This window comes from Rattus norvegicus, chromosome 6 (assembly GCF_021556685.1).
Source record: "Rattus norvegicus strain SHRSP/BbbUtx chromosome 6, alternate assembly SHRSP_T2T, whole genome shotgun sequence".
In the NCBI taxonomy this organism is placed as follows: domain Eukaryota; kingdom Metazoa; phylum Chordata; class Mammalia; order Rodentia; family Muridae; genus Rattus; species Rattus norvegicus.
The window spans coordinates 36910122-36933426 of record NC_141539.1 but is presented as its reverse complement, the minus strand read 5'-3'; the positions used below and the strand labels follow the sequence as shown (position 1 = coordinate 36933426).

Below are 23305 nucleotides of genomic sequence, written 5' to 3'. Positions count from 1 at the left end.
TTTTAACTCTTAATTCGGAAGCTACGTTTTATAACTCGCTGCGAGCTCTCATGTTGTTTCACCGAAAAGTAGAATCTGCGGTTACCTTTAATGGCCCCCTCGCACATGAAGCTAAATTTAGAAGGCAGGAATAGACATGCTATCCAGGGGGTTCTAATAGTAGAAAATATGGTTTGCTTTTCTCTACTTCAACATACCTGATTTAAATCCATAAATATCCATGCCTTCCAAGTGATGGGATAAAATTAGACTAAGTTCCAGTAAACACCATCTCTAAGCCGCAATATAAATAGGGTATCAATTATGAAGGAGTGGGAGTCACTATATGTATATAGCGATTTCTCATTAGCACAGGCAACATCCGAGCTCTTTTTACATTAGATTAAAATAGTAATTTAGCTGCTTAGTAAATGATTAAACGCAAAGAGCAGTTATGTAATCCGTTGGCTAAGAATTGGTAAATGTTGCCAAGTACTAATGATTCATTTCCTTAATAACGCAGGAAGTGCCAGGCCATAAGTTTCTGTTAAGGAGGTTCTGTCCCCACCAGATGCAGCTTGGCTGCGGGGGGGCGCAGCTCCTCAGAACGGCACGCATGCGCGGGGGGCCTCCAGCCCTATGTCCTCATGTTACCTCCTGGTACTCACAGAACTGTGAGCAAAATAACCCATCTGCAGGGTCAGCATTGCTTCTGTAGAAGCTCCATCAGGACAGTAAATAGCAATGCAGATGCCCAGTGTCTCCCTGCACTATTGTTGCCTACAGATGGTTCTCTGTTGTGCTTAAGGTTTGCTGGAGAAACTAGACCCTGTAAGTAGAGATTGGAAAAACTAGTGCCATGGTTTGATTGTGGGGGTTTTAGGGGCACATTGAGGCAGCTGGTTAGGGAAGATTTTATTGGTTTTTAAACCTCAGATTATTTCAGTGGGAAGAAGATAGAAAGTAAATATTCTGGAAACAAATGCCCGTTCAGTGTCTTTTACAGACAGTGTGGAATCTGAGGATAACTTATTTTTGTTGTTTGAAATATCTTACGACTAGAGAGCTCGGGGTTTCTTTAAATTGCACTGAAATTATAAAAGGGCTTAATTGTATTTGCTTCCAATAGCTATGCCTTTCCTTTAACTCATGGGAAGTTAATGGGGCAAGGTTAGAGAATTTGTGTTTAGAATTTAACAGACGATAACAGAGATAATATGAAACCATGGCCTAGCAGAAGAACGGTTCCAAATAGTCATTTAACGTAGAGCACCAACATCCAACAGGCTATAATAGCATCCTTGACAATGAGACTGCAGGAGGGTGAACGAAAAAATACAGTAGTTTTGATCCCGATGATGGTAATGAATGAGAAATATGCATGGTGGTGAGATCCCTAATCTCATATCCTTTCACTATGACAGTAACTGCTCTCAAATCCCCTGGTCCATAAATGGTGTGCTGGTTAGGGCTTTGTTGCTGTTTTTCTTTCAACTTGACATAATCTGGAAAGAGGGAACCTCAGTTTCGAAGATGGCTCCATCAGACTTGCCTGTAGGCATGTGTGTTGGCCATTTTTCTTGATTAATCATTGATGTGGGAGAGCTGGGCTTCTGGGGGCGGTGCCACCTCTGGGCAGCTGGTCCTGAGCTGTATGAAAAGCAAGCTGAACAAACCCCGGGGAGAGGGAGCAAACAGTAGCACTGTTCCTCCATGACTTCTCTGCTCGCTCTTGAGTTCCTGCCCTGACTTCCTTCAATTATGAACTGCGGATCAGGTTATGCACGCTAAATCAACCCTTTCCTCTCCATGTCTCCTTTTCCCCATTAATTTATTCATTTTACATCCTGATCGATCATTGCTGCCCCACTTTCCTCCCAGTTCCACTTCACTCAGTTCCTCACCCATCCTCCCTCCCCTTCTCCTTTGAAAAGGAAGAGTTCCCCTTGGGTACAAACTCACGCTGCCACATCAAGTCACTACAGGACTGGGCATATCCTCTCCTATGTAGTCAAGGCAGCCCAGTTAGGTGAAGAGGATCCACAGGCAGGTAACGGAGTCAGGGATAGCCACAGCTCCACGTCCTGGGGGACCACATGAAGACCAAGTTCCCTTACTTTTTATTATGTTATTTATCACAACGATAGAAGACAATCTTTGACACAAGGTAACACTACTGTGCACACTAATTGCATCTTCTCCATGTATCCAGACAAGAGGCGTTTAATTCATCCTTTAAATACAAATTCACTGTACAGCTAGACACTGAGGATGGGATATTAAATGAGTAGGCAACATTCCCACCACAATGGAGCGAATATTAGGGGAAGTCAGGCAATAAGCAGAATAAGAAAACATTTTAATGTATTGGTAAGTAATACTGTTATGAGGGAAAATAAAGTAGAAAACAAGGGAAGTACAATGCGAGTTGGGGATGCCTTGCTAAGGGGGTTGTGTTTAATCAATTACCTGAAGTCGATTCATAAATTACCTGTGGTGGTAGGTCTAGAGGAGAGGCCTTCCTTTGGAAGGGACCAGCCAGTGTGAAGGCTTTGTATGGGCTTCTGAATGGCCTCTTCTATTTGATTGACAGCTGGAGAGGGTGATGGGGAGGGATGTCAGCTATTATAGTGGTCCAGCTCATCAGGGCTTTCTGGGCTATTGTTACTTGATGTGAAATGGGAAGCCACTGCGGAGCTCTGAGAGAGGACAGATATGACCTGACATATTCTTAAAGGTTTAATGTAACTTCTGTATTGAGCCTAGTATTTAAGGGGCCTAGGAAGGAAACACAAAGAGTGTTAATCTATTAAGTAGAGCTAAGTTAGTGGGCTGCTGAATTGTGTCCTTATAGATGTGGCGAATACCCATTAAACTGTGGTGAGATTGGAAGGGTTGGTTTCCTCTAGGGGACTTCGAGTTCCTTTTGGCAGATAAGGAAGCATTCCTGGGTGATACAGAGGCATCCTTTCTCTTATTAGTGGTGACAGGAAAGCGAACTTGCTAGCTCTGGCCCACTGGATGTTTTAGATCTATTTCTGGAAAGCAGGTTTTACAAGGTATGCAAGGAACTTCTTTTTATTGCAACTTAAAAGCTCCCTAATTGGGTTGGGTTCAGGTTCTGTGTCATGGTTCTGTTTGCTGGGGAAGTCTAATAAAGAAGGAAGCTATGGATTCTTAGGACCAGTGCAGGATAGTAATTAGGCAGTAGGGTCCCGCCACTGGACAAAAGCCTTAAGCAGCTCAGGCAAGCACCAAAAAGAAACCTGCCACGTGCATACTGATGTAGACGCATGGCGAAATCTTAGGGAAAATGTGCTCACGTTTATTTTCCTGCAGTAATATTCTTTTCATGAACTGTTCCTCACTGTGGTAGCTGTGTCCTTAGGCTGGTAATCTCAAGGTAGCTTTTTATTGCTTTTCCCATGGTTTCCTTTGTGTATGTGGTTGGAGCTGAAAGCTGAACAACTCTCACAGATTCATCTATGATAGTGTGGATTCACCTCTGAAAAGGGGGTATGGTGGAATCACAAATGCAGTAAGTACTTTTAAGTAAATGGGTGTTTGGTTCTATTCAGCAGATGGCAGTTCGTTTCTGTGTGTCCCACACTGTGCCAGGTACAGAGGAACTGAATACGCTACCTGCCCCAGCCGAGCTAAGAGCTCCTTGGAGAGATTATTATGTTGGCATGAGACACAGCTAGCTGATGCTTAGCTGTGAGATTCCTATTGTTAAGTCCAGCGGGAAGTGAGCGAGTGAGAGACATGTGAGGCAGGGGGCAGCTGTCACACTGCTATGTGATTAATACAGTCAGAAATATCACCAGTAAAACTGGCTTCTCAAGATGTAACATTAGGGAGGGTTCCACTTACCTTTTCAGAAAAGTCTTAATAATTGACAATTCCTTATAATTAGGTCATTGAAATGCTTAGGAACATGACTGGTGGAGCCATGAGAAGATATCTGGCCATAATACTGAGAGCCTTGTTCAACTCATAGATGCCATAAATGGCTGGATGCTTGCTGAGACTTTGCTATAGCATTTTGACATACAGTTTTACAGTAAAAAGCATAAATCAAGAAACATTAAGACAACAATTGAAAACCCTCATTATTTCATGACTTCTAATGGCACCCACTGATGAATAATACCTTCAAGGTATGCTTTATGCGTTGTCTTCTGTTTCTCAATCATGTAGGTAATATATATCAGGGCAATGTCTAACTTGATAGCTTCCTTAATCATCCCACACCAAAGAGCATTGATTAGCCTCTTATTGAGCAGAACTCTTGCTATTTTGGTAAACTCAAAATGTCAGTGTCTTATGTAATCCAGAAAGTCTTTCTTTCCTTTCTTTCTTTCTTTCTTTCTTTCTTTCTTTCTTTCTTTCTTTCTTTCTTTCTTTCTTTCTTCCTTCCTTTCTTTCTTTCTCTCTTTTTCCCTTTTTCTTTTGGCCCACTTAAAGTGCACATATTGTGTCTGGGTGACTCCCTTGCATGCAATGGTTAAGTTATTGACACTGTTTCCACAGGAAGCTGTGTAGTTTCCTAGGACTTCACAGTTTTCTTCATTCAGTCAATAGTTAAGATTATTCCTGTCTGGAACAGGCACTCTTCTGTGCCCAGGAAACACATATTATTGGTGAACATGTATCTGAACTTTCTCATACAATTCTATTTTATGTGTGTGTGTGCATGTTTGTGTGTGAAGAGCTGCACATGTGTGTGTACATATGAAGGTCAGAGGCCAACGCCTGCTGTGAATCTTAATTGTTCTGCACTTCCCTCCCCCTCCTTTGGCAGCATCTCTCCTTGCACATAAAACTCACCAAGTGGCTAGACTACCTGGCCTCAGGATCCTCCTGTCTATGTCTCTCCAGTGCTGGGAATATAGGAATGTGTCATCTAAATACATGTCCATATTTACATGGGTACTGGTAATACAAACTCAGGTAGGCCCTCAAGATTTCTCAGTAAACATTTTACCCATTAAGCCACACCCCTAACCCATTCTTCTACTTTTTCTCATTTGCTAATAGCAGTACTTTTGTGTAGATTCTTTTTTTGTTTGAGGTTAATTTACTTGGCGTGCATTTTAAGAAGTGATGATACTTGGATACATTCTGTTTAATTGTAAAATGAGGATAATTTTGTTTTACTTAATACATATACTGAAGTTGTTACTGATGTGTCTGTCAGGGCTCTGGATGTATACCATGTTGTACTCCTTAAACAGCAACAGCGTGCAATCCTCTTTATTCACTTAACTCCGTGCTTTAGTTTGATGGACACAATAGCTAAGTCACTGGTACTGGCCTAGAACTTCTGACCTGAAATGGTCCTGCTACCTCAGCCTTCCGAGTAGCTAAGGTTATAGGCATAGCCCATTAACTGCTGCACCTGACTGATAGAGTTTTGAAATGACTTTAATTATATGAATCCACTTTAGTTTTTAAACATTTATTTGCCACAATCTGTTTGAAAGTCAATCTACAATCAATAGATTGCTTATAAATCTCTACATTATCAACAATGTTGCAATGAGGTCTAGGTGAATTGCTTTTATCTCCCAATATGTAGAACAGTCAATACACAGAGATGCCAAGTTAAAGGACATGTGTCATTTACAGTAGGGTATGTGTTGTCAAATTGCCCTCCAAACTGATTAGGTGCCATTTCTCTGCTTCCAAGAGTTTGTGAGAAAATCTGCTTTCCTTGATCTAGCAAAAATCCTGTTACAGCAAACTTTTTGATCTCCACCAAAATCATTTATTTTAAATTTTTTTATCTTAATTGAAATTAATCACTTTGCAGTTGGATGTCTTTTTAAGTATCTGTTGGCTTGAATGCCCCGTGTTTTCAAATTTGTATGTTGAATTCAAATTCCCATGGTGGTGATATTGGAAGGTGGGTCTGGGAGCTAATGAGGCTGTGCATAGTGAGGAGATTCATGCTTGCCAGAGAGGCCTCAGAGAGCTGCCATCCCTCTCTGCCTTCCATATGCAGAAACAGGACAAGTCAAATCCTGAACACAGGAAAGGCACTCAGCATCTGCCAATATAGTCTCTGGACTCAGTGTAAAGGATGGTGTGGTGGTTTGAATACACTTGGCCCTATTTGGGAAAGGCACTATTTGGAGGAAGTGTGTCACTGTGGGTGTGGGCTTTAAGACCCCCCCATCCTAGCTGCCTGGAAGCTAGTCTTTTCCTGTTTGCCTTCTGAACAAGATGTAGAACTTTCAGCTCCTCCTGGGCCATGCCTGCCTGGACATTACCATGCTCCTGCCTTGATTATAATGGACTGAACCTCTAAACCTATAAGCCAACCCCAATTAAATGTTGTCCTTATAAGAGTTGCCTTGGTCATGGCGTCTGTTTACAGCAGTAAAACCCTAACTAAGAAAAATAGTGAGAAATAAATTTCTAGTGTAGCTTGAGTAGACTGAGAAGCCCCATTAATTATTTTTACTTCCTTTGAATCATCTCTGTATGCACCTGTCCATTTTTTCATGCCAGACTGATCTTTTCATCAGTCAACTTTGGAGGGATTATTATGCATTTTATTTTCCAAGGATTAGGAGTGTGTGTGTGTGTGTGTGTGTGTGTGTGTGTGTGTGTGTGTGTGTATGTGTGTGTGTGCACATGCTTACTAAAGCTAACATGTGTGCATATGATCAAAGGGGCACAAATGCTGTGTTCATTATTAATATTGCTGAACTATAATATTTATAAATAATTGAATGCTTACCATGCCCAAGAAGTATGCTTAACATTTAGCAATATTGTTTTATGTATGTTTTATAAGTGTTTTTATCTTCATTTTGTAGGTGAGGAAATCAAATTACTTAGGGATTATAAGCAGTATGTTTAAGTACATGGCTGGAAATTGACTGAAGTTGGTTCAAACTCTGGCCTACCTGGTTCCAGTAAACCTGGTTCCAATTACTGTCATTAGTAGATAAATATGTACTGTTTTATTGTTTCTTTTCCAGAAACCTTAACTAGTCTATTTTTCTTATTTTATATGGGACTCAAACATTTGAAGAACTTTGGGAGTTGGGGAAGGGGAGATTATTGGCTTCTCAGCAGGACACAACATTCCAAGACTGTCACCCTTCCCTCCTTATTTATCTCTCTTTTCTCACTAGGGTTCAACAGTGGGACCTGAGCATAGCCAGGGTCACCATTGGCTGGCTTTGCCTCCCTAAACCTCAAGACTATCAGCAGTGTAATGCCAGGACTCAGAAGAAGGCTCTCTCATCCTTACCCCGCCCTACTCCTTTTTACTTTTCTAGACAGTGGCTGGCTTTTAAGACCACATGATCTACAGGATTGAGAGGTGCCAGGCTTGCAATTAGATTGCTTAGCAGCCTTGGAATGTTAAGGCCCTGGAACCTAGGGACCCCACAAAAGACATTCAGATTTAACAGACAATGGCTAACAAACCTCACGCTATACTAAAATCAGTGTCAGGCTCTTCCTGTCTGTGAACTGGAGCTACTGTTTCCATTTTGCATATGAAGAAGGTCCAGGTTCATGCCCCTGTTCTAAGAGCAGGTTCTTTGTCTCTGAGAGGGATTTGATTTTTAACTCAGATCTGTCTCTTCTCAGGGGCATATTTTATTTCTCCAAACTGGGGAGCAATATGCCAGATATATAAGAAACTGCCAGTCTAGGTTTTCATTGCTATGCTAAAGATTAAACCAAAAGCAACTTTGGGAAGAGAAGGTTTTATTTTAGTCTACCCTTCCAGGTTACAGAGCATCACTGAGGGAAGTTGGAGCAGGAACTGAAGAGGGAGGTCAGAGGAGTGCTATTAACTGACTTGCTCACCCGGTTCTCTTACCCAGTGACAGGTCCACCAGTCTAGTCCAGGGGTAGCACTATTCACAATGACTTGCTGGCCACCCCACATCAATCACTAAATGAGAAAATGCTCACAGCCTTCTCACAGGCCAATCTGGCAGGGGCATTTTCTTAATTGATAGTTCTCTCTTCCCAAATGACCCTAACCTATTTCAAGTTGACATGAAACAAGTCAGCATACCAAGAGTATTAAATTATGCATTTGGGAGCTTTGCTTTTTGGGAAATTTGATTACCTGTGGAGTACTACCTGGGATGCAGGGCATCTTCTCAGCCTTCAGTTTACATTCATAATTAGCTGTTGACTACTGACACTTGTCAGACATTGCCTAAGATAGATGTCCTTGCTCATGCACACTTACTGCGTCCCTTTGCTCTCCTACCCTCTAGCTCATCTTTTCTATTTTATTTGCTATCCCTTTGTCCTTCATGGGGGTCCTCTCAATGCTGTTATTTTTCAGTACTGTCTAGACTCTCTTCTTTCCTTACTCTACATGTCTCCCACATTCTCTAGGCAGTCAAACTCATTTTATTCGCCACCTAAAATAGATAATGTTCAAAACTCCAACCTCACACTGATCTCTCTGATTTGTATATTCAGGTACTCACTAGAACTGTCCATCGGTTTCTCCCACAGGCATTTTAAATATTGCAGGCACACTATTTCCAGATTTGCTTCGTTCTCAAGTCCTCCTCCTCCTCCTTCTCTCTCCCCCCACCCCCCTCTCTCTCTCTCTCATTTGGCCGATCATGTCTTATTGATCGTCAGCATTTTGAAATGTCAATTCCTTTCTATCCCTACTGCCAATCCTAAGAACAGCCTGCCACATTTTCCTCTGTACATCATGCCCCCAAATTGTCCTTTCTTTCAATTCATCTCCATACTGCATTCAGAATGTCCCCCCAAAAATCTAACAATGTCTAGTTTATATGTAAAGATTTTATAGTAATTTCCCATTTTCTGAAAGTGAAGTGTAACTCCTTAGTGTAACATTGATTGTGCTCTATGTCTGGCTTTCTATTTCACATGGTTAGATTCATTTCTCCCCTCTTTTTTTAAAAGTGGCCATTCATGTTTTCTGAATCTTGGGCCAATCTGGGTTAGGGCCCAATCTGTGTTTGCTGCTTTTGTTTTCAATATCCTTTATCATATGGAATTATAATTACTTAATATAATATATTTCTGCATCCTCACTGTAAGATACCCAAGGTCAGAGATTTTTACCTTTTCCACACAAATCAACAACTAATCACCAGGGTTGATGCATCATACATACTCAATAAACATTTATTGACTTTTTGTAGCCCTGAGCTTAATACTTTACAAAATTACACATGTAGTCATTTGTTTCTGAAAGAGTCCCTGATGAAAGATCAGAGAATCCAGCCATGTAGAAAACAAGAAAACCTCTCTATTTAATAGTGATTGTCTCCTGTTTCTTACATTCCCTTCCTGAAATATGGGTGGCATGATAAAATCATCCTATCAAGTACATGGGTCACATCACCTTTACTATGCTTCACTTGTGAACTTTCTTTCAGATCAGTGTGCATTTTAAAGAAGCTGGAAACACAGGAACAGCTTGACTCATCTAAAGGGAAGGGAATGGTTTCGAAGAAACAGTAGCCTACTTTTACAAGAACTAAGGTATCTATTTAGTCCTTAATTAGGGGATAACTTCTGTATGAGGAGCAAATGTTACAGAACAAGTTTACAGAATGCACAAGAGATCCATGGCCAGAACCTAAAATCACCCCCTTTAGAACACAGAATCCTAGTGAAACTCTGAGGCAAAGGCAAGGGCTGAGAGCCACCTTCATGCACAACTGTCCCAAATGTCTGTTTATGGGGCATGACAGGCTGTACAATGGTCAATGGTAGTTTTGGTGTGTTTGTTTGTTTGTTTGTTTTCGTGAGATTTGGGGGATGGGGATTCTAAGAAGAAACCTTGTAGCTGAATAGTTCCTCAGCCTTTATTTATTTGTCTCGGATTCATATAACAATTTATATGACAATTAGGTGGTTAATAGGAAACGTCAGATGTATGTTGTGTCAGTACCACAATGCCAACTTGATGACTTGGGCGAAGGGGAGGCTAATGTACCTTGACAAGTCACTTCATGGCTTATTTTCAGATCACAGGATTGCTGCCAAAATCCTCCAGCTTTCTGAAACAACACACTCATCAAACATGAATTTGACCATTGTACTCTAGATAGTTGGATAGGTCAGTATGGCCCTAGGATAACAACCAGAGGTTTATATAGCTTTTGACTAGGTTGAAGACTGAGAGGAAAATCTAAACAATTTATGTTCTTTATCTTCTAATACGGTCGGGTAAAAGTTCTGATTTGCTACCCAAGAATCCTATTTTCCATCACAAACAATGCTGCTCACAATAACAGCCAGAGCTTCATTAAGCTAAACAATAGAAGGCGAGGAAACAAAAGAGCTAATATATTAGCATTTCGTGGAACACTTGTAAAGAATATGTTAAAGTTAATGAGTCTTAGCTACTTAAATTATTTATAACACTTCAACATTTTTTAATATGTTGTCTGGAAATACAAGTTGTTCCTTGCCCTAACTCTGGACGGCTTTCTTCACTCCAGGACAGTAGAGTGTTATTAATCACCCTAGCCCAATCAGGTCTAGAGGGATATTCGTAAATGGTTGGAGTTTAGGTTAAAATAAATGAGCTCCAATACAATGCCAGATAACTATGCCAAGATTCCAGGCTTATCCTTGGCTATAGCCTACAGACATTGTTTCCTAGGATTCGACAGTCCCAGAACACTGTAAACTCAAAGTGTGACATTTCCTATAGGTATTTTTCTGGTGATGGTTTTTATCATGTGCAATGAAACAGATTCATCATGGCGTTGGGGCAGGCAGGTATAGGGACAGCTTAAAAACCAGGGGCTCCAATTGGCTGGGGCTACAGATTTCTAACAATAAGCCTAGTAATCTGGGACACCTTCCTGTGTCCTAGCATGTAGACCCCTCCCCCATTACAAACAATAGAATTATATTTCCTCCCTAGCAACCTGTTTGTGGCTTCCCTTTTGTAACCAAATGCATCCTGAAATAAGTCTTAAAAGTAAGGGAAATGAGCTGATACAGTCAGGACCAGTCTGGGGTGGATGGCAGTGAGGCAAACTGTGTCCTTTGAGAGGAATTTTAGGGGAAACCCCCCCGAGTATGGATATAATTAAAATCAGATTTGTCATGGAAAAGAACAAGTGCTTGCAAGTGAAGCCCATCAATCAATCAAAACTGATAAGGCCCACGCTCCATATAACTACTCCCCCTCCAGGACCCACAAAAGGAGGCTGCAAACAATGGCCTATTCTGAGCCAATATCTGCAACTCCACAGAGGCATTTTAGACCTCTAAGTTTGCCCCACTTCTAAACATAACCCTTTGCTCTTTGTATCTTTGCTTGTTTGTTTTTGTTTGTTTTTGAACAAGATTTCAAGAACACACAAACAGTCCGGGCAGATAACTTCCCACCCCTGAGTAACAGAATGAAGCCTCCTGAATGATGAGCCCAGAGACATCCTCCCACAAATTACCGTGCCAGGTGTTGTAGTCAGAGTGACGAACACATTGACAAACTGTTTTCCAATATGCTTTTACTACTTAACTCCCCCATCAGCAGTGATAAGATTCCCACATCCTTGTCAACATTTCTGCTGTGAATATTTATAATTCCCACCTCTCTAATAAGTATAGCATCTAATTTCATTTAAATTACTCTTTTTTTCTATTTCTAGGAGCATTGGGCATTTTTCATGTGCTTGTTACATATATATATATATATATATATATATATATATATATATATATATATATATATATATATATATATGCTTTGTTAAGTGTCTCTTCCAGTGTCTATTTTTAAACTTTGAGATATCTGTCATCTTCTTAGATTAGAGTTTTTTAAATATATAACCTAGAGACTGCCAGATGCCAATCTTTATTAGAATGTTCATTGCAATATTTTTCCATTTTGCCTTCTTGATGTTGTTCCAAAGAGCAGGTCAATAAACAGGTGTTGATGCAATGCAATTTATCTTTTACTTTGCCTTTTGTAGTTCAGGACTCTGGCACACTACTGCAGAGGTCTTTGGCTACTGTGACATTATGAATGTGTTTCTCTATTTGCCCCATAGTCTTGAAGGAGTTCATGTTTACATTTCACTCAATGGCATCCTTAGTTAATTGTTACATGTGAGGTCAAGTGAGTTACAAGGCTTGCCTTGGCTTCAAATGACTATGGTCTTGGCCCAGCACCAACTTATGAAAAGATTGTCCTTCCAGATTGATGGGTTCTTCCTGCTTGCTGCTTTTGTGACGAGTCAGTTATGCAGATACGTATACATGCATAAACATCCTCTGGACTCTGTCTCATTCAGTAGACCTGTGTGTTCTTGGTTATGTCTTTCCTATCTCAACATGACTTCCATAGATTTGACTTGCTTAAAGTTTGTCAATCTTTCCAACTTTGTTCTTTTTATTCTTCCAGGACCCAGCTATTTTATATCTTGCAAATCTAAGGGTCACCTTGTCGGTTTCCACTCTCACCTAGAACAGGAGACGGCTACTTGATGGCATTTCTCCTAGTGCTCTGTTTGATCTGTAGTAATGGTGTTAGTGATGTACAAGGATGTACTACTTCAGTGTTCTGTGTCCACTTGCCTAGTCTGTGGAGCCCATCTTTTAACCACACACTATCTTAGAAGTTGATCATATTTTACAGGCGTGATTAAGACTGAAAATCATTTGGCATAAAGGATTATGTGACTAGGCTACATTCAATTAGTTTAACACCTTAAAAGAAAAATTTCATGTTTTCTGGGGAAGAACTTCCACCCCAAAATTTGACATAAACTCATACTCGAGTTTCTAGTATGTTGACTTTGTCAATTCAGGGTTTATTGCTAAATCTACTTCTGCCTGAGCTTGTCATTTACCTATTTGTTCTAAACGTCAGAACCTGGCTGGAAAGGCAAGAAAACTGACTTTTCCTCCCTGTTATTCTCATCTCCTAGTAAAGCTTCCTTTAGAGTGTCATCGTAAGTATAGCCTATGTTTGAATGGAAAGGCAGATTTTTATAGGAGAAGGTCATGTGAAGATACCATAAAAACTATTAGAAAAGTGGTTCCTTACTTAGTGTAGGAGGGCGGATTTGAGAATATCTGAAATGCAGTTTTGTAGGCACATAGCACTGAAGGTTTCCACATGACAATTTATGCATTGTCGACAAGTCCTCCTGGATCACAGGTTCTCTCAAGAACATCATTGCATGAGTCAGTCATATAACTAGCCTATAAGAGTTTCTATGAGAATACCTAACAAGTACTGGTTGTCCTTTACTTAAGCACATGAAGTGCATTACCAGAGGCAGAGGATTCCTAAGGGAAGACATAGCAAGAAGGTGTGAGGCCCCAGTTTTTACTTTGCCTGTGGTTCACATATCACAGATCATGTAAATTCAATGAGGGCTCTCTGGGGAGTGAGCATGTTGGGGAGAACCCACTTCCATGTTTTCTCAGAGTAAACTGCTCTTGGCTGTGAAGAATGACATGATAAAATCTCCTTCAGGAAAACTTCCTGCAAAGAATCACGACTGTGTACGCATGTGAATACTTTTCATAGCACAACTGATAAGGCACTGTTGAGGAAAAAATAGGCTCTTCCTCTCTATATCTTCTGTGATACCAGTTCTTTCTCACAGGTGAAGGACTGTGTCTTCCAGATCAGGTTTTATGGATATACTATTGTAATCTTGGAGACATGTCATTGTGTGTGTAACACTATTCAGTTTTTCTCATTTGAAAAATAGACTACTTATAAGAGGGAATGAATCCTATGAGCTGGAGAGATGACTCCATGGTTAACAGTCTGCTCCTAAAGATGACACGAGTTTGGTACCAGCATCCAGATTGGGTGGTTCTCAGCCATGAAACTTCAGCATCAGGGAATCTAATGGATTCTTCTGGTTTCCTAGGTCACGTTCCCTCATGTTCACCTACAGGCACACAGACACAGACACATAATTAAAAAATAATATTGAACACAAGTAAACCAAGTCTCTTGTACTTCTAAGATCTTGGGAAAATTTTCAAACTTGATATCATTTATGATGGAAAAATGGCTACCATTCTCAGGAGAATTTTGCAAACTAGGATTAGTCTGCCATTGCTCTTCAGTGGCTCCGTTTCTGGATGTCTCATGTTTAATTCAGTGAGAAGCAGCAGTCAGGATTATGGGGAGTGCTTCCAAGCCCAGAAGTTTGCAGGGTGTTGGGAAGAAGACAGACACATCACAAGATGGATGGTGGAGCAAGTGTGTCCTTGAGAGGAGAGATAGATTGTTTAGAGCTGGACTGAATGGGTAATATTCATGGAAAAGACAGAAGACAACAGGAATTTTGCTGATGAGATGTGTGAGGCCTAAGACCATTGGAAATGTCAGATATACATTACAATTTTTTTTAACAGTAGCAAAATTACAGTTATGAAGTAACAATGAAAATAATTTTATGGTTGGGAGTCATCACAACATGAGGAACTGTATTAAAGGGTCACAACATTAAGAAGGTTGAGAACCACTTAGAGAATTTACAGAGACATGGGAAGTTAAAGATGACATAACAAATTAGGGCTATTTCTCCAGTTGCTTAACCCATGCCTTAGAGGTGTCCTGTCCATAAGCAATTAAAGTAGATGATAATTTAAAGATAGATCATAAATTCTACCTCTTACCACTTTGATGCCTAAACACTTAACCCTGAAGCGCTTTTATGTTTGGTTAAACTTCAAACTGGCCTCCCTTCTTAATTATTCTCCGTCCTAATTATTCTTTATATATCAACAGCATGAGTAATGTTGGCTTTACAGAGACATAATCAGATTATCTTTCTTTTTCTGCAAAGGGATTCTGATCATGTTCAGAATAAGACTAAACTCTTACTAAAACTTATAAAGATGTATGCACTGTCTAAAAAGCTTCCCTAGTTTAATTTTCTACCTCTTGTAGCTAGCTGGTTCTGGCACGCAGCAGCTTTCAGTGGATCCCACTGACCCTCTGACCTGGCGACATTTACCATTATGAATCTCTCTGTGTGGGATGCTCTTCCTCGGGATAATCATCCTCCCAAAGAATCCGAATCTGAGCAGTTTGTATCTCTCATCACTCTTCTCTATCTGTCTAGCCAGGCTGATTTCCCATCATACCTTTTAAACTCTAATGCATGCATGTGTGTCTGTGCCTGTGTATGGAGAGAGAGGGGGGTGGGGAATGCCATGGCTCTGGAGTGAAGGTTAGGGGATACCTTGGAGTTGATTCTCTCCTTCTATTATGTAGTATCTGGAGATCAATCTAAAGTCCTCAGGCTTGGCAGCACGCACCCTTAACTCCAGAACCATCTTGCTAGCTACTGTCATAGCTTTTAGCATGATGTAGCTCACCACTGCATGTTTGTCTGTATATCATTAGCCTGAGTCTTTCATCCTGTCATGACAGTTCTGTGGACAAATTCTCATTTTTCTTTATTCTATCTCCTGAATAAATGAATGACTGAGTCTGTGTTTGGTGTTTGCCAAAATTGTGATTGAATTGTATTTGGATCTTTTCTACTGTCAAGGAGCTTTCTTTGGGGGCACTCTCACCTTTTTTGTTTGAGGAAACATTATTTTTCTCCTTCATTCTTTGACTGAGGTTAGACTAGATTGAGATCCAACCAGAACTCATTGATCCCATATTTTTTCTTGTTTAATTTCATTCCTACTGGGCCTGTGCCACTACTTACAAAATCTTTTTGAAGCCTCTTTAACTCCTGGCCTTTTCTATCCTAAAGCCCCATGGAGGTTGAAAGCTATACCATGTATTTTGGCGCTTGGCCACATAGTCTCACCTGTAGGCTACAGATAAAAGGCAAAGAGAAGAGTATAGGTACTTAAGGATAATCTTAAATTGAGGATGTCACATACCTCTATTTTAACGCACATGCCTAGCTCCCCTAATACGAATTCTTACTATGTAATTTAGTTAGTTATGTAGCAGTTTTTCATAGAGTAGAAATCACTTGCATTTAGCCTGTATTTTAGAAATGTTTTTCCCATTTTGATCCATCAGTTTGTATTATTCAGGGAGCAGGATATCAAGACTTGAGAGTGGTCCCAAGTTTGAGCCATACTAACCTGTTTTATATATTTAGCAGCATTCCCCAAAAACCCATTTTTCTGGAAAGACCAAGCAAACTAATCAGATTTTACTCCACATTTTACACACTATGAAGCTATGCAAACACTAAATTATCTCTAATCACTCATATTATGAATACCTCCACCCAGAAGTATGAGTCCCAACACAGTCCCACATTGGTTGGGAAGAATTTATCCATTAGCAGAGAGTCACAAATATTTTAATTATTAGGTGAACCTGTCTTCAATCAGATGTCACGTTTTAACAAAGCTGTCATCCAATAACCTGAAACAAATGTCAATGTGGAATTAATTTGTTTTATAATTAACACTCAATCTTTGGTGTCAAATGGATATAATAATTTAATGGTAATAATTAGACTTTATTGTAATTAGCTTAAAAATGAAGAACACGTTCAGAGCTGTGCAAAGCAACGCAGGAAGTTGATTTTGATTTATGTGTCTTCTACAGTAGAAGATATAATAAAGATGTCAATTCTGGCCAAAACAGTCTGCAAATTTGATGTTAATTCAATAGAAATGTTAAATTTAAGGAATATTGATATGGTGGGAATTGTGGCTCATGGAGATAAGCCCAGCACTCAGGTATGCCTAGGAAGGAGGGTTACTGTAAGTTTGAGACTAGCCTGGGCTTCATAATGAGTTCTAAGCTAGCCTGGGTTACATAGTAAGAGCCTACTTGAAAAAAAAGTTGACCAATGGACTATTTATTCCTGAAAAGAGTGAAAATGATAATGGACAGGATATATGGGGCTATAGAAGAGGGAATATGTGCTACTATGGATTAAAGTTTGCCATGAAGTAAGTGTGTTTGGTAATAATATTTGAATATAATAATAGAGATAAATTAATAAAAAGAAAAAATCATGAACAGAATCTAATTTATGGTAGAGTATTATGTATGATTGTTAATCACTTCTAATCAATGGAGAAAATGTTGATTATTTAGTCAAAGATATTGAATAAGAATTGTCTTGAATTAGCAAGAAATCTATTTCACACATTAATAAAGCTCAAATGGATTAAATATTAATTAAAACTATTATTATAAGAACATTTTAATTTAATCTTCTCAGTAGACAAAATACTTTTCATTGTTTGGCATGAAGCCAGAAACCACAAGGGACAAAACACAAATCTGACTCCAGAGTTTAGAATTTCTACGTGGCAAACTGTGGTATTCATTATATTTTTGTTCATTAATATTTCTTGTGCTATTGTTACACATGAGGCACATGCATTAATGTTTCACTATGTAAAGGATTCCCACAAATCAATAGCAGAACTAAGAACAACTTGAGCAAAAAAAAAAAACAAGCAAAATATATCTAAAGGTATTTCAACCTTCTTCACTAAAAGACAATCAACACACGAAACAAATCAAAGTTGTACCTTAAAGCAACGATGATTATAACCTTCCACATATTATACTGATAGAGATTTAAAAGCTGTCTTTGTTGATAATGGTGTGATCAAAGAGGCATTTCAACTTCTGTTGTGAAAGTACACATTGTACAGTCTTGCGATGGCAATTTTGCAAAACATACTAACAATTAAAACATGCATAGCTTTTCATCCAGCAACTCTACTTCCAGAAATGAACCTCAGAGAAATCCTTGCACATGTTGCAAAGTATTATGCGAGAGCCTTTCATCTGTAGCAGTGTTTGTACTCACAAAAATACTGTTTTATCAACATGATGAAATTCCATGAAACTATCTCGAATAAGTTAATTATTTGTGTGCATACATGAAAATATGCCTGTAATACATCATATCAAGTCAGCATTGTGGTTAAAGATGTATTCTTATTATAATATTGTATATTCAATATGGATATAAAGTATGTGTGTGAATGCATATTGACAAAATCAAGTTTATGCTGTTCATCTCTGAAGTAGATTCCAGATATTTTTCTTTTTGTGTTGCTATCTTTTGGATTTATTCAGATAAAGAATATGCATTGTTCCTAGCCCAAGATGGGGAAGTGATGGCTCAGTTGGTAAAGTGTCTGTCATGCAAACATAAAGACATGAAATTTGATACCTATAACCCACATGGTAGGTAGTATAACAGCATATATCTTTTTTGTTTTTTTCTCTTTTTTTAATTTTTTATTAGATATATTTCTTTACTTACATTTCAAACGTTATTCCTCTTCCCAGTTTCCTTTCCATAAGCCTGCCATTCCCTCCCCTCCCACTCCCCCATATGGGTATTCCCCGTATACATGCCCCCTTATTGACTCCCCCATATTCCCCTGCACTGAGGGTCCAATCTTGGCAGGACCAAGGGCTTCCCCTTCCCCTGGTGCCCCAACAAGGCTATTCTCTGCTACATATGCAGTTGGAGCTTTGGGTCAGTCTTTCGGTAGTGGTTTAGTCCCTGGAAGCCCTGGTTGGTTGGCATTGTTGTTTTTATGGGGTTGCAGGCTCCTTCAACTCTTTCAATACTTCCTCTAATTCCCCCCAAGGAGGTCCTGTTCTCAGTTCGGTGGTTTGCTGCTAGCATTGACCTCTGTATTGTACAGACAGCATATATCTTAAATCACAGTGTTTGTGAGGTAGTTAGAGATGGGCAGATCCTTGGAGCTCACTGGTCACAAAGCTTAGCCAAATGAGTGATGTTCTGGTTCAGGGAGAGACCATTCCTCAAAATATAAGATGAAGAGGGATATAAGATGCCTGGTGTCAACCTGTGGACTCTACACTTTACATGCATGGATACATACATGCCTGCTCATCTGTATACATTTGCACACACCTACATGAACACATATACCCACGTCTCTGCAACACTGAACACTAAAGTACATTTTAGATTACTTGATTACAGATTGACCTCAAACTGATGTTGACTATCCCACGTGAGCTTCTCAGTACTGGGCTTATAGATGTGAACTGTCATAATTGACTTGGATCTTGAGTTTTTCATAGACTATAAATATTAATCACATTGCCAGATGTATAGCTAGCAAATATTTGGCTACTCTATAGAAATGAAATGAAAAGAAAATAAAAAACTACACCGAGATTCCACTTTTCAGAGCAGCTATTAAGGAAGTAAACAATAAATGCTGGTCTGGGTTTGAGGAAATAGAAACTCTTATTTGTTGCAGGTAGGAATATTAATTAATATAGTCATAATGCAAATCAGTACGAAGGCTTTCACAAAGATCAACTGACAATTGGTTTTACATGATGGTTCAGTAGATAAAAGTGCTTGCTGCCAAGGCTAATGACCTGAGTTCATTGTAGGCTTATATTTTTTTAAAAAAACCTTCTTTAGTAAGGGTTCTTAAACACTTCAACTTCCCTAAGGTTTGGGAGGAAGATGGCTAAAAGGGTAAGGGGTATGTGGAACTGCTTAGGGGTAGTTCTTAGGGTGGGGGTAGTCCAATCTTTATTGTCAGCAGTTTGGTCCACTAGCAAAACACCAAACATGAATCAGCAGCAGTGACTCAATCTACAAGAAACTGTAGGCTCTGCCCATCAGCATGAGTCCACTGAAGCAGCAACGAGCAGCCAGAACATCACCAGAAGTTCTTTGGCGTGTTTTTCTCTATGAAGTCACAACAGGCAAAGATTAGTAAAGAAAGCAAGGTGAACCAATGCAAGAGCAGTGAAGTCCAAGGAAGACCAACAAAAAGTACAAGGCGAACCAATGCCAGAGCCTTGTCCACTGTCTGTTGGGTTATACTTACACTCTTTCCAAACATCATGTGCCCTTTCAAGCATCCTCGCCAGTAAAACATCACATACCCTTTTACCAGACAGCTCTCAGAAAAAAGAAATACCACATGTCTGTTCTCAGCAAAACATCCTCTTACATTCCTGCTCCAGCAAAACATCTTTGCATAAGACAGTTTCCAGGAAAACATCACATGACAAAACTGAGTCTCCAATGAAACCAGAAATTCCCACTTCAATTCACCTAGAGCCCTTATGCTAGAATGAGTGAATTAACTTTTGGACAAGACTTACTCATCTATGCTGATTGAGGGGCTACTTAATATCTCTTAGTTGTAGATACCTCAGTGCTCATCAATGAATGAACGAATCACGATGAAATGGTCTATATATATAATATATGTACAATGGAGTTTTATTCAGATGTAAAGAGAAAGGAATTGTTAAATTTGCAGCAAAATAAGAAGTGGAATCATTATGTTAAATACAATAAGCTAAATCCAAGACAAATACTGTATGCTTTTTATCATGAGGAATGAAGGCTTAAATTTAACTAATTTATTTATACAGGGGCCACAGAGGTACAAAGTGAGCATAGGAAATAAATTGGGAAGAGAGAGAAAGAGAGGATAATAGAACATATATGCCATGAAAGCAGACATGATGACTATAGAACTGTTTAGGGGAAGGAGACAGAGAGGAGCAGTGTTGGAGGCAGGCAGCTAAGGTGAATAAGAACAAAGTGTAACAATATATGTGTATGTGTTAATATATTGATATACATGTATACATATGTTGGTATGTTCATATATATGTATATATTTTGATATATTGATATATTTGTATAAGCATGTCATGATGAAGCCTATTAGCTTACATGCTAACTAGGATATTAGTACAGTAAAAATACCACATCATAAAGCCATAAAATTTTCATCTCAAAACATAATTTGCTTGGAGGACACAATTCTCTTATGTATATGTGTTCTGTGATTATTTATAGGATATCTAGTCCAAGTATTATTTTAAATATTTATAACTTTTATTTTTTCCTTTTAGTGAGAATAGGTTCTTTTTTCATACAACATATCCTGACTACAGTTTCTCCTCTCTCTACTCCTTCTAGTTCCTCTCCACCTACTCTCCCCTCTCCGGATCACTCCTTTTCTTTGATTTGAAAAGAGGGCTTTGAAGAGATACCAAATCAAACATGACAAAATAGCATATAATAAGCTAGAGATCTTAATCTTTAAGTCTCCATTTTAAAACAAATGTTCTAAATCTACATTAACCACTTACATATGAATGCTGTACTCAGTAGCAGTTCATCAGATTTGTGAGCCCAACAGTGCATTTTAGCAGCTAAGCATGAAAATGATTCTTAGTCCTCACCTTGCTAAGTATTTCCAGACAAGCTGGGCAACATGGCACCTCTCAACTCAACTTGACATAGTGCGTTAGTTACTTTTCTTTCTTCTCACAAAAATATCAATGTAAAACAGCTTAACACAGGGTCCCTTACTTGGCTCACAGGTTGAGAGTATCACAGCAGGGGAAGGTATGGTGTAGGAGAGTAAGGGAGATGGTCATATTGGGTCTAGGTTTAAAACTGCTTTTCAACTGGTCAGGGTCTGCGACCCATGGGACCTTGAACAGCTTTAGGTTTTCCCATCTTAAACTTTGTAGACAGAACTTGAGTTTTGTCCTCTAGGTCAACTGAAATCCAATGAGGCTGATAATAAGGTTGGCTGACATGTATAGAAAGGGACAACTTTTATTTGGAGAAAGCTGGTTAGTTTACCTGTATAGCTCCTATGGAACCTTTCAGAAATGTATTTGAGGCATTCCTAAACAGATTATAATAAAAAGATGCATAGCTATGGCTCTTGAGCCCAGTTTGCTTCTTGTTGGTCACCACCATGGGCTAGAAGAATCCCATCTTTTCGAGGGAAAAGCAAGCCTGGATTGTAGTTCCTTGAATGCACTGATTGCTCTTGACTCCAGAAGATCTATATACCTGACCTCTGAGTTCCAATTTCTGGGCTTTTGAGATAGTTTAGCATGTAAAGATGGTTATTACCGATACTGAAAACCCGAGTTCAATTCTTAAGACTCATATAATAGGAGAGAACCAATACCTGCAACTTTCATTCTTGTTGGGAGCGATGCCCTTAAAACCCTCCATTATAGATGTTAATATTATAGTTAGAGTTAAGTATGACTGGGTTCATGGAAAATCCCTAGCTAGCTGCAGAAGGTTAATCTGGTGGTCAGGTTGCCTAATGATATGACAAACTTGTGGTGGTCAGGATGACTACTGATATGACAAACTTGTGACCTTTCTAACATCCTGCTGATGTCAGCTGATTGCCTGAAGAGCTGTGTCCTTGGCCTGTGTAAATGTTTCCCACTTCCCACCTCCCTCTGTTGCCTCTGCTATGGTATAAATTCAGCCTTGGAAAAAAATAAAATTGTTGCCTTGATCAGACGTTTTGTCTTGGTGTCTCTTGAGAGGCGGAGCCACCTTGCTGATACTGAAGGGAGGTACTCCTTAAAGGGGAATCTAAGTCCAGAGAGACAGCTGGTAACAGACTCCAACTGCCCCTCTGCTCGCCTTTCTGTTTCACAGGCACAAAGCTTGCGCTCATTTTTGTGCTGGCCTTTTTGTCCCAAGAAAGCTTCCTCATTTAGCTGTGTGACTGGATGTTATTTGTCACCTGATCTGGTTGTTCCACCAGCTCTTACCAGGCCACCCCCTAGCTTTCTTGCCTGGCCCTTTTCTTCTGTTCTTAAGAACATGCATGTCCCAGATTCCTGTTGCAAAGGTTCTAATTCTAAAACAAGGGGATGGTGCATCCCCCTAAATATTAAATTTACCTCTGCTGGTCGAAACCAGGATTGGACACGTGGATATACTTGGGGCCTTAGAACGTTTCAATCAGGTGCCAATACAGGGATTATATTTTACCATAAACTTGTTGAAAGAGCCCGTGCATTCCTACTCCCCGGCTTCTGAGAACTCACCCCAAGCCTGTGGAGGTGCTGAACACAGTGCAACGCACACGTGACTTCATCTACAGCCTGCACTCCACCGAGAGGAGCTGCTTGCTCAAAGAACTGCACCATTTCGAGTCCATTGCTATTGCACAAGAAAAATTGGAAGCTCTACCACCCACTCCAGGACAGTTGAGATATGTATTCTTCCACAGTGCGATACCTTTCATAGGGCTTGGCTTTTTGGATAACACAATTATGATTGCTGCAGGAACCCAAATGAATTGTCTATTAGAATTATTTTGGGAATTTCAGTAATGGCGGTCAACATGTTATCTTTTCTTTCTATGTATCAACATATTATTTAACTTTCAGTCATTGCTACTGTACTATACTGACTTGGGGTTTGCTTATTTCTTATATAACATGTATGAATACCTATTTATGTCTTTATTTTTTTCCTAATGGTTATAATTAAATGCTGAGGTTTTTCCAAATTATTTAAGATGTTTAATATCAGTTAAAATTGTAATTCCCTGCCTG

At 39.4% G+C, this 23305-nt stretch overlaps 1 long non-coding RNA gene across 2 annotated transcripts in view; it reads left to right on the top strand.

The window, feature by feature from the left end:
- Positions 1-655: 655 nt before the first annotated feature.
- The window catches only part of LOC102556187 (uncharacterized), a 58860-nt gene continuing 36210 nt past the window's right edge, over positions 656-23305 (top strand). Inside the window, exon 1 of one of the 2 annotated variants that reach the window (XR_015623449.1) lies at positions 656-810. This is a non-coding gene — a long non-coding RNA (uncharacterized LOC102556187). Of the gene's footprint in view, positions 811-1620; positions 1757-23305 lie in introns of those variants that run through there. The other variant, XR_015623448.1, reaches the window with a different exon arrangement.